This window comes from Saccostrea echinata, unplaced genomic scaffold (genome assembly GCF_033153115.1).
Source record: "Saccostrea echinata isolate AGI-Se365-2 ecotype Australia unplaced genomic scaffold, CSIRO_AGI_Sech_v1 ptg000056l, whole genome shotgun sequence".
Taxonomy (NCBI): Eukaryota; Metazoa; Mollusca; class Bivalvia; order Ostreida; family Ostreidae; genus Saccostrea; species Saccostrea echinata.
This window is the reverse complement of record NW_026889805.1, coordinates 456,033-467,059: the sequence shown is the minus strand read 5'-3', so window position 1 is coordinate 467,059 and position 11,027 is coordinate 456,033. Positions and strand designations below refer to the sequence as shown.

The 11,027-nt window shown below is 33.2% G+C and overlaps 1 pseudogene; it reads left to right on the top strand.

Moving 5' to 3' along the window:
- The first annotated feature begins 749 nt into the window (after positions 1 to 749).
- LOC133173120 (uncharacterized) overlaps positions 750 to 11,027 on the top strand; it is a 125,493-nt pseudogene continuing 115,215 nt past the window's right edge.

The following is an 11,027-nucleotide window of genomic DNA, read 5'->3' as shown; positions in this document are numbered from 1 at the left end:
ATTTAAATCATTCTCGAGAAGGTCTTCTATGCCCTCTTTGACCCAGGTGAATTCGTCACCAATGTTTTTGGTCATGGGTATATTTGCCCCACATGTCTGCTCAGTGCACACATGGCTTGGGTTGTTCTTGAGGTGCTGTCGCTAAGGACATATTTTGTTTTTGGTCGCTAAAGTTATTATCTCGTGACTACTGGTCACATCTTCTGCAATTGAGAAGACGGTCTGTGTAGCAGGCTGGAAGGGAGTTTCCCCCATCCCGGAGTAGAGGGAGTTATTATACATCCCATCGCACTGAATTCCTATGTTGTTTGGGTTTGGGCCCCCCCGCAATTTATTAATATGAACTAATTTCTTACATCTTTTTTCATATCACACTTATTTAGGGTAACCACTTTTTGCATGAGGGTGTTACTTGTTTTTTGTAGTGAAGACTCGGCCGGAGGTGGAGTGTTGGTGGCCATAAAAATTTTGCGTACAGATGAACTGCCAATGGGGGATTGACTTAGACCTACTTGTAGGACATAGTTTATTGTTGCTGCTTTCCTTCCCCTAGATTTGGATTGCACTTCCACACAGAGGTTGTGCATTTCTGAAATGTAAGGGCACCTGCTGCATTTCAGCCATAGTCGAGTAGCCAGGCCACACCTCTCCTCAGAGTCCATGGCCCAGGTCAGGTTGCCATCACATCCTGGACTGGTCCGCCCATGTTCTTTGAAGGCTGTATTGAACATCCCACTTGTCTTTTGAAGATGGAGCAGTCTGTGGGAGTCTGTATCACACCTGCCAAAACCAGTTTTATATCTAATCACTTCCTATCCAGGTAAGTTCATTTTCAGAAATTAGAGTTACTCCCCTTAGACTATACTTGTTTTCATAATTGAGACAAAAGACTCACCACAGTCTATAGAAACTGGTTTTGTAACTTTTTTCCTCAAAGAAATGATCAATTTTAAGAATGTTACTATAATTTAGAGAATTAATTAATCATGAGTTAATTAAGCTGATTAATTTGACAGGATCTTAGGTATACCCCTTATTTCAGGCAAATTGGCCTTATATGGGCCTATTCTAACAATTAGAAAAATTATTTACTAATTATAGAGGTTTAATTTCATTATTTATTAAATTTTAAAGAACTGTGGTTATTACCCCAAGGATTCGGCCTGCATCAAAACCTCAGGATTCTCTTTCTTTTTTCAGGGGTCTTGGCTGCAGGGGTCGCAGCATCATTTCCTGTTCCTCACTCACAGAGGGTGGATGCCTCACCAGTTCCAGGGTTTCCCGGTCTACCCTTGTGAATGGTGCAGGTGAGTTTTCTTCTTCTTTATGAAGTAATTTTCCCTTGTTGTGAGGCACATATTTGGGTTTAAAACCATAATTATTCCCTTTTTTGAATTTTCCCATCTTTGAAACCTGACTGAAAATTTTACTACGGATACTGTGTCTAAAGTGAAATTCACTTGTGATGTGCTTTTTCCATTGCTCTATCAGCATCATGTCAAGTTAAGGTGTTATCATGCAATAATTTGTTATCATGATAGGAATAGCCATCAACCCTCACTGCAAAATGTAGGTGTATTGAAGGGGGTAATGACAGTTTTACTGCTACAGAGAAACAACACTACTAGATCAAATTACTTCTCATCTCTTTTGATAACCCTCTCTTAATTGGCTGTCAGCTGCTTAGTGATTTCATTTTGAATTGTTAAATTAAATACATATTAAAAACATTTTTTTCTCAATAATTTGAGTTTTTTTGGCTATTTTTAAATTTTTTTTTAAAACCGGGTACAATATACCCTGAATGTGAAAATTACATGTAATCCCTCAAATCCTCTTGAAAACATAAGAAATAACACTGTTAGTCAGTTAATTACATATTTTATTTCAATAATCACTGTAAAATGTCAATATGAAGTTCACTTTCAATACATCTTCATATCACAGTTGCATTCATTCTGTGTAGGGGGTTAAATTAAATAGATAGTCATAATTAACATGTTTTTACATGTAATTTCTTCATGTTTCATATTTTAAATGTACAATATACATGTTATCTAAAAATGTCAAATTGGCCACTTTTTCACTTTGTTATCCATTTGGTTATAGGAAAAACACCAGAATTGCCTATGTACAGGGGCTGCCAACACCCAAAGTTGTGCAGAGAAGAAAAGCTGACAGGAGTCCTGATTGGTCATTAACAGAAAATCTTTGTGGTGGAATTTGACAGTGAAATATAAGTGATAAAAATTATATGTGACATAACAGAATGTATAAAAAGATATAGGACTTATAAAGGAAGACTTGAGATGAGGGGTGATATTCATTCAGTGCGGATCTATACCAGTTGTAAACAGGCCAAAATTTAAAGGAAAAATGCAACGGCACGATACATTTTTCGTGGTGGAATTTTGAAGAAGAGGTGTTGAACTTTGCTTCACAGTGACTGATTTTTTGAATATTGATTATATAAATAAGTGACAGTGATTGGAATTTGTATGGAAGTCCATGGGAAAACATTTGGTGGTGTTTGTCCAGGTATCAAGAAAGTTTCCAAAGGAGAATGGCTCAGCAAAACATTGTCGAAATAAAAAAGACGTCAGCTTTAACAAAAGTGTAAATAGTGAAAGTTTGTGTCAAAAAGACACCCCCCAACAAAAAAAAAAACACTGTCGTCGTCTGCTAGGCGGCCTGATGAACTCTAACAGAGCGAAACAGTGTATTTTAAAGTGTTTTGTAATAAAATAAAGAGCTTACAAAATTTTTAATTTTCTTTTCATGTTTTTAATGTTCATTAATCATAAAAATATGCCAATGGTCACTGGTAGGTGTAATTGATCAATGAATAATCTTAATAATACCAAAGGTAATTGATTTTTAACATTAGAGTAAGGAGATGGGTGAACATGACGAGCGATAAGCCTATAGTGTGACAAACATCAAGATGAAAAATTATATCAAAATTTTCCTTGATATTTCGTCTAACATCAAAATATACTTTATGTAAAATCTCTACAATTTGCAAAAATCCCTCAAAGATTGAAATTATTTGCCTGTGAAATATTAGACACACACTAAAGCGGGCAAAAAGAGTCATTTTCTCATACTATAACACTATTTTTCTATATGAGTGGGTCTTCGCTCCACCTTTTTGAAAGTTAATCCTCAAAGTTTGCATAAAAATATACATTTTTTGGTTACCAAAAATATGGAGCAATGACCCACTATACCTTAAAAATATACTTTTATGACATAACATTCGCATCTTTTCGAGGAATACTTGAAGTCCATTAAGTCAAGGGTCATATCACAAACATGATTTAAATGCCACTGTTCGTCAGAACTTGTGTAGTCTAGTGGTTAGCGTGCTAGTCTCGAAAGAAAATGATACTCAGGATTTTTATTGCTATGGTTCGAACCCCACGAATACCACATTAATTTTTTTAATAAAAGAATAAATTTTGCCCAGAAAATTTTCCTCAGAAAAAGTTTGTTTATCGCAATTTCATAAACTTCAATAATGAGAACTTTACTCAAAATATTAAATTCACAAACTGAACATGATTTTTATATTTCTGAAGCTATAGGCTTTCTGCACGCTATGTTCGCCCATCTCCTTTAGTCATTTTTTCTGGCGTGTTTTAGAAGAGATGAGTTAAAATTGATTTCACAGATATTTTGTACTATACCTGAATTAAATGACCGTCAATATTTTTCGGAGGAACTTGTATCAATTATGTTGCCTGTTTTTCTATACAGAGAATATGGAGACTATGATTTAATGAATATTACAATACATGTATATATATAGGTTAAGAGTGTCTTTGGTGAATATATCCATCGGGAATTTAAAATGTCTCCTTGGCAGGATTATCCCGAATGTCCCCAAAGAGCGACTAATAATCTATGTGTGTCTGGATGAGCGATTAATGTTCAAAGTATTTTGAACGTGTAAGATCTAGAGGTGCAAGTTGACATTGAGGATAACCAATTACTTAAAGAAAATGAAAATCAGTACGCATGTGAAAGACCAGGGATGACAGTATATACATGTACTTCCCTGGAAAGACTTAATAGTTGACTTGCGTGAATGAACTAGAAAAAAAACCCATTCAAACTGATCTGCTTTCTGATTGACATCTTATTTACAAGCAACTTAGCTGCAGAACTTGATGAAAAAAAATTAGTTGGCAAGACATAGAGCTTCAAATGCAAAACTTGCAGTGGCAGATCCAGGAATCTTGAAAAGGGGGGGGCGACCAGTTTGGGGTCGGGGTAGGGGACCACGGCCACAAACACACACACAAATGGTTTATTAAATCTTATGTATATTTTGGACACAAAAGGGGGGGGGCTGGGTCCCCCCTCTAAATCCGCCAGTGACTTATACTACATTTACTTTTAGACTAATTTGGACGAATTTCTCTGTAGTGACTCACACTTCGCTACTGATGTTGTCACTTTATTTTCGTTAGAAATTCTTTAAATAATGCCATCATAAAGTCACGGAAGGTAAACTTGAGTTCCTAAAAGTAATGTCATATCTAGACATCAACTCGGGGTTGTCCAAGGTCAATATTAGTTGCTCTAGACTAGTATATACATTTAATAACTGCAAATTCCAGGGGGGGGGGGGTCCGGAACCCCTCGAACCCACCCCGCTCCCTATATCTGTGCATGGGATTCATGACTTATATATGTACTACATGCACAAACAAATTATAGAAAACCTACAGTGTATTAAAGAAGCATATGGAAATTTTAATTAACCTCTGACTGAACTAAGATGAAAAGAAACACATGAGTACATGTGTCTTTTACTGATTTTTATTTGAAAATGAAAATAAGTACATAAATAATTACACGATGTACTTATTTTAATTTTCAAATAAAAATCAGTAAACGACACATGTAAATGATGTTGCCACATGGAAAATTAACAAAGGGACAATGGCCAACAGGGATAAGTTTACTGTATAGGTATGATTTCTAATATGTTTGGATACTGAAAATGAAGTTGCTGGAAATGTATCTTTATTTTAAAGAGGGTTCGTAGTCGGTACATGGGGCCGGAGATATGTATATGCAAGTGCCATGCTATGTTGAATACTTACACTAAACATCATTTTTATTTAAAGTACATTTAGATCCCTCTTTGAACCAGTGCGATACCTGAATGTTGTAAATTATAAAAGTTATAGGTCAGCCTTGAGCAGATAAAGAGTATCCAGTCATTATGTTGAAATAGAATAAGACAGGTATAGAAATATTCCGAGAAATGACAGAGAGTACAAAATACAAAAAAAAGGTATTCTTTGTATATTGAAAATGAAGTCCACTCTATCGAATGTTGTGATTTATATGATGATGTTAGAAAAGGCTTATAACAAAATATCTCTTTCTTTTAGGAAATAAGAAAATTTATTTCAGTGTGGGGGAACAAATATCTTCAATGCTTTGACATTTTTTTTTCTAGATTTTGAAAGAAGAGACATTTTTATCGAGTCTCAAGAAGATTGATATCTATTAGTCATATTATTATTATACTTGTAAAATACAAGAATTGTAAAGATAAACATGTTATATTATGTTTTATGCTTGAACTCGACTATGTAAATATATAGAGGATATTCAATGTTTTGTAGTTGAATATAGAATTTATTTCACGAGTGGGACAGGATTTTTTGATATTTTCACGAGTGCGAAGCACGAGTGAAAATATCAAAAAATCCTGTCTCACGAGTGAAATAAATTCCATATTCATCTACAAAACATTGAATTTTCTGTTTATTACATTTTCTTTGATTTTTACTTTGCCTCTGTCTTTTCATAACACAGTGTCATAGGCTTGACGTCATAGTTGAGCGGTTGAGACGTCATAGCTTAGCAGTTGTGGGATCATTGAAAACATTACATAGCATGGATTTTAGCAACATATTTGGGAAGAAATTTGCAGTTTTAGCTCTATCAAGATGCGTAGTTACTATCTCTATCTTATGACAGGCCAGGAATTATTTTTTTCTTACTTTGATATCCTTTCACACTGTGAGAGAATATAATTTTGGTATCCTTTCACACTGTGAGAGAATATCACTTTTATTCAATAAATAAATCACAGTATTTCACTGCTGAAAATGTAATATGTGATTATGTAAATACATGTGACTTAAAATGTATTTACTTTGGGCCGGTGGCCTTGAATACTTTAATACAGGCCCGTAGCAATGGTTTCAAAAAGGGGGGGGTCAACTTTGGACTTTCCCTAAAAATCTGACACACGCACACACACACACACAAAACAACAAAAACATTTAAACTCACCAAAAGTGGGGGGGCAACTTCCCAAAATTACCTGACAAGCCAAAAAAAAGCTAATTTGAGCTGTCCAAATCCTTCAATTTGCCTGTGCTCGACCTTACAATAACAAAAAGTGGGGGGGGGGAATCAATATATAATATATAATTACTGAAAAAAATATATCACGCAAACACGTCCTGAAGACGCAATTCGTGAAAATGAATTATGGATGTTTCGGGACCGCGATGTTTCGGGACCCCGACGTTTCGGGACCTGACAACACGTTTCGGGACTTGGGTTAACACGTTTCGGGACTTGGGCTAACACGTTTCGGGACTTGTAAATATTTTGTAAAGGAAATGAAATAAAACTTGTTTACTTGTGTTTTTATGTTTATACATGTATAATTTCTCAGTTTGATACACAATTTATAATTTAAGATGCACTGATTGGAGTTTTTATTAGTTTTAGAGTTTGCCTGCGGCATGGAGCACGCCTGCCGAGAAAATCAAACGCCCGCGGTGTTGTCTCTTTAATTTCTTATTACAGTATTTGATATATTACCTTTATAAAGTATTTGGTTTACATTTGACCAAAATTTAATACAAATTTTTTTTAAAAATATGTATATGATGTATTTGATTTATTTATAGTGTTTGATACGAGAGTTTGTAGAATTAAAGCCGGGAGACAATCGTAACTGCTGTGTGAAGACCACGGACGTGTTTTTCTTTCTAAGACTTAATTTCTTTCTCTCCTTTTTAATAATATTTTTAGGTATTTGATTTCATATTTGTTTACAAAGTTTACAAAGGCTCAGGCTAGCACATGTGCAGTAAAAATTTTACGTTTTACGGGTAGTTGTTTTGAATCAGAATCTGAAATATTCCATGTTCAACTTTTTAAACATCAATGTATAAAATTTATAATTATTATTTCAGGTTATATATGCAACAAAATCATAAAAGCAAATTTATACAAAATGTTATGGGTAAGAGAAATGTTATAACTTAAGCTATAAACTTCCTACACATCCATGTATACGTTAAGCAGAGAAGGAAAAAAAACGAAATGGGTAAGAAAATCAGCATGTATTTGACATTTAAAAAATATATAACGTCAAAGAACGGCTTGCAAAGTAAATTTTACTGAAAGTATGATGTGTGTATATATATATCATGTATGCAACATTTGGAAATAAACCAAACTTACTAATTTTCAAAATATAAACACGTTCAACTTATTTTTCATCTTAACGTTTCAAAGTTAGACAATTTCTTCGTCTATGCAAAGTACATGTACTCGATGGCTTAAGAAAAATGATGAAAGTAATCGATTTTATTCATTTATTTTAATTAGAAAAAAATTATTCCCACGAAAGTCCCAAATATTCCCGCTATATATTATTGTACTATCAAAATTGTTAATTTGTCTACAATGATATGGATGTCTGAATTTATGTTTACTGTGTATACACAGACTACAAATCTCAATGAAACTCAATTATCGATCTTCTTATATACCCGACCAGTGCGTAATATTATATGTGGTGTTACATAGTTAGGTACATGACAAACTTTAAATTATACTGTAAATAAATACTAAATATTATTTAATTTGCAAATATTAAATTTTTCATGCTACATGTACGTTGTAAAAGTGTTTAAAAGACATTCCACATTGACTACGTTAACAGGTCAACTTAAATTTCAAATTTCCACCTTGCCACATTAAATAGATAAAGCTATGATGAAATTTAAAATGTTTTTAAAGACATTATTTGAAACGATATCAAATGAAATCATGTTGTTTATACCATTTAATGCTTTATTTAAAGTATGGTATTTTTTTAAATATAGGGCCAATGTTCTCGCAACATTTGTAAAATATGTTTATTTGCAATGTTTTGGAAACTTTAAAAATGTTTTCGTAACATTTCCAGGGAAGAATCTTACAGATACTATGCCAAAACTTTTTGGAAAAAAAATATTTGAAACCGTTTGGGAAAAGGTAGACAAAATCAAGATCAAAACATTTTGAAAACCTTTATATTTTGTTGAACTATTGTTTGATTCTGAATTATTTCATTTACCAATAAACAAACGATATTTTTTCCATATTTTTAGATTTTTATTTTCTTAAAATAATTTCAAAAGAAACCACACAATCTTTTTAGTTCCCATTACCGGCGGCGTCTTTCTACATGTACGTAACACGTACCTCCCTATGTACAGAGTATCAGTTGGGATATGTGTACCTGATCCCAGTTGTTGTTTTAAAAATTTACTGACATGTTTTTTAAAGACATATTCGACGGTAGCTGGAGATCACTTGAATATTTTAAAATATCTATCATCAACCTGAGAAGATTAAATTTTGGACCCCCCCCCCCCCCATCACCACACACACAAGAAAAAATAACTAATAAAAAAAATGATAAAAAATTAAAAAGAAATAAAAATGAATATTGTAAAGATTTATTCTACTTCGTCTGTTATGAAAAAAACCCATCAAAGTATATCTTTATGACAATTTTTATTATATATATACATAAAAATTAAAATTCGGATTTAGCTTGAAATATTACGTACTATGTGTAATTAGAATAATATGCTATATCACCATAATAAAATAATTTGTTTAGATCCCGAAAAAAATTAATTCAAGTCCCGAATCGTCTTTACCCAAGTCCCGAACCCTCTTGTTGCTAGTCCCGAAACGTCGTATTAGTCAGGTCCCGAAACGTCGTGGTCCCGAAACATCGTGCACCCGTGAAAATAGCAGCACTCGGGATCGAGATTCCGAAAGTTCCGTGAGCCAGAAAATTGGAATTCATTCTTCAAACTCCATTTTATCACCATGCTCATCCCCTTCAGCATCAGAACTAATGCAGAAAAGGGAAAGATCAAGCTCAGGCGACGACAGTTACCATGGTTACACGTCCGGAGTGAAATGTGGGAGGTTTGCTGAAGACGATGTTTCAGAACACGGACTTGAGACAATCTTAGCAAATCTCAAGTCCCTATGTTTCAGAATGGGATATTTGTAAATTTATAGAATCTTTCATGATGGAAAAGCAACAGAATATTGTCTGAGTTATATGAATTAGCCCTGAAAGACTTGTATTTGGTACTAGGTACACATTGTATCAAAGATCATGCTGCGATGCGGTCTAAACTTCTTGAGATAAAGGAATTTCTGGTGGAATCACCGAAAAATTGCTTGCATCGATGAAGAATTTTCTGAACTTGATTCAGTGAGTCTATTTACTGTTGTAAAAGAAAGCGAAAAGTGTTTACAAGCAATAGCAAAAATTAAAGAGGAAATGTCAACAAAAGGATCTGCATCATCAGTGGATTATCTCTCCTGGTAGGATTTCATTTATAGTCTTTTACTCTTTGTTCTGTATTCTATATTTCACTGAAAGGGGGGATGTATTTATTATCGAAATTTTTAAATTGACATTTGTTCTGACAAAGTTAAAGGTGTTGTCGTACTGTGTGAAGTTTTGTCAGACCAGTTACATGCACAGAAAGGAAAATAAATAATTGCACTAAATTGCCCTTTATTGTTTTCAACAGCATTCCCATCTCACAGTTTTCTTTTCTTTAAGGACAGAGAGTCTTCAAGGGTCCTCCACACACACACAGTTTACATTGTCATATTTCTGAGCATTACTTTTAACAAGCATATTTATCAACCTTTAAAACTGGCTAGGAATTGAAATATAATTCATTTAATTTATACTGATTTTTTTTTAGTTTAATTTTTTTAAGTTTTAAGATTTTTCTTTCCCATCAAGTTTTGATAAATAGCACAACAAATTTTGTGTTTTTTTTGTCGTGGCAGATATTTTTAAGCTCACAAAACAACCATGAGAACTTCATTTTATCAATCAACATTTTTTTTTAAAGAAATTAATAAAAGTTTAAAAAAAATCAATATTACTCATTTTCTCTAAAATAGATGCATGAAAAATTAGGGAAGATTCCTGGTAGTATACATGGTATAGAAGAAACATTAATGAATTAAATTACTTCAAGAAATTAAATAAAAATCAATTTTATTGATGTAGAAAAATCATTTTCAAAATGTTCTTTTTTCAGAGTTATCTTTCCTGTAACATTTATAGAACTCAAAAACTTTGGTAAGTTTACACACATGTCATTATACTCATGTTAGTACACATTATTTGCAACTCTTCACATCTCTATATCAGTGAGCATAACTAGAAATGCACACTATCAATATTTCTGAACACATAATGAGATAGGTATTACTGAAATGCACAAATCAGTCTGCAAAAATAACAACTTTCACAACAGACTTTGTTGACGATATCACAACAAATTGATTAGCCTGAAAGTATAAATGAACTAAAACATTTTCTCATAGATATATACCTGTTATTTACAAATTATTATGCTGCAAAAACTCAAAGGACTGCTGTTTTTTTTTTTATTGAAAAAAATCAACACCTTATTCTTTTGGTCATGCCGTGATCATGCCATGTGTTCATTATTTATGTGATTAGGGTGTCACTCTGAGTTTACTGCATATTTTTCACTTGTCAAACCTTCATCTTAAAGTGTGAACCGAGCCGGGCACCACGTAAAATTGAAGATTGCAACTGTCATACGGAGTCCGTAGGACAATATCATTTTAACTGTGGAAAAAAGAGGAACTTGCAATGGCATATTAAAATGATTTTAATAATATTGATCATTAGT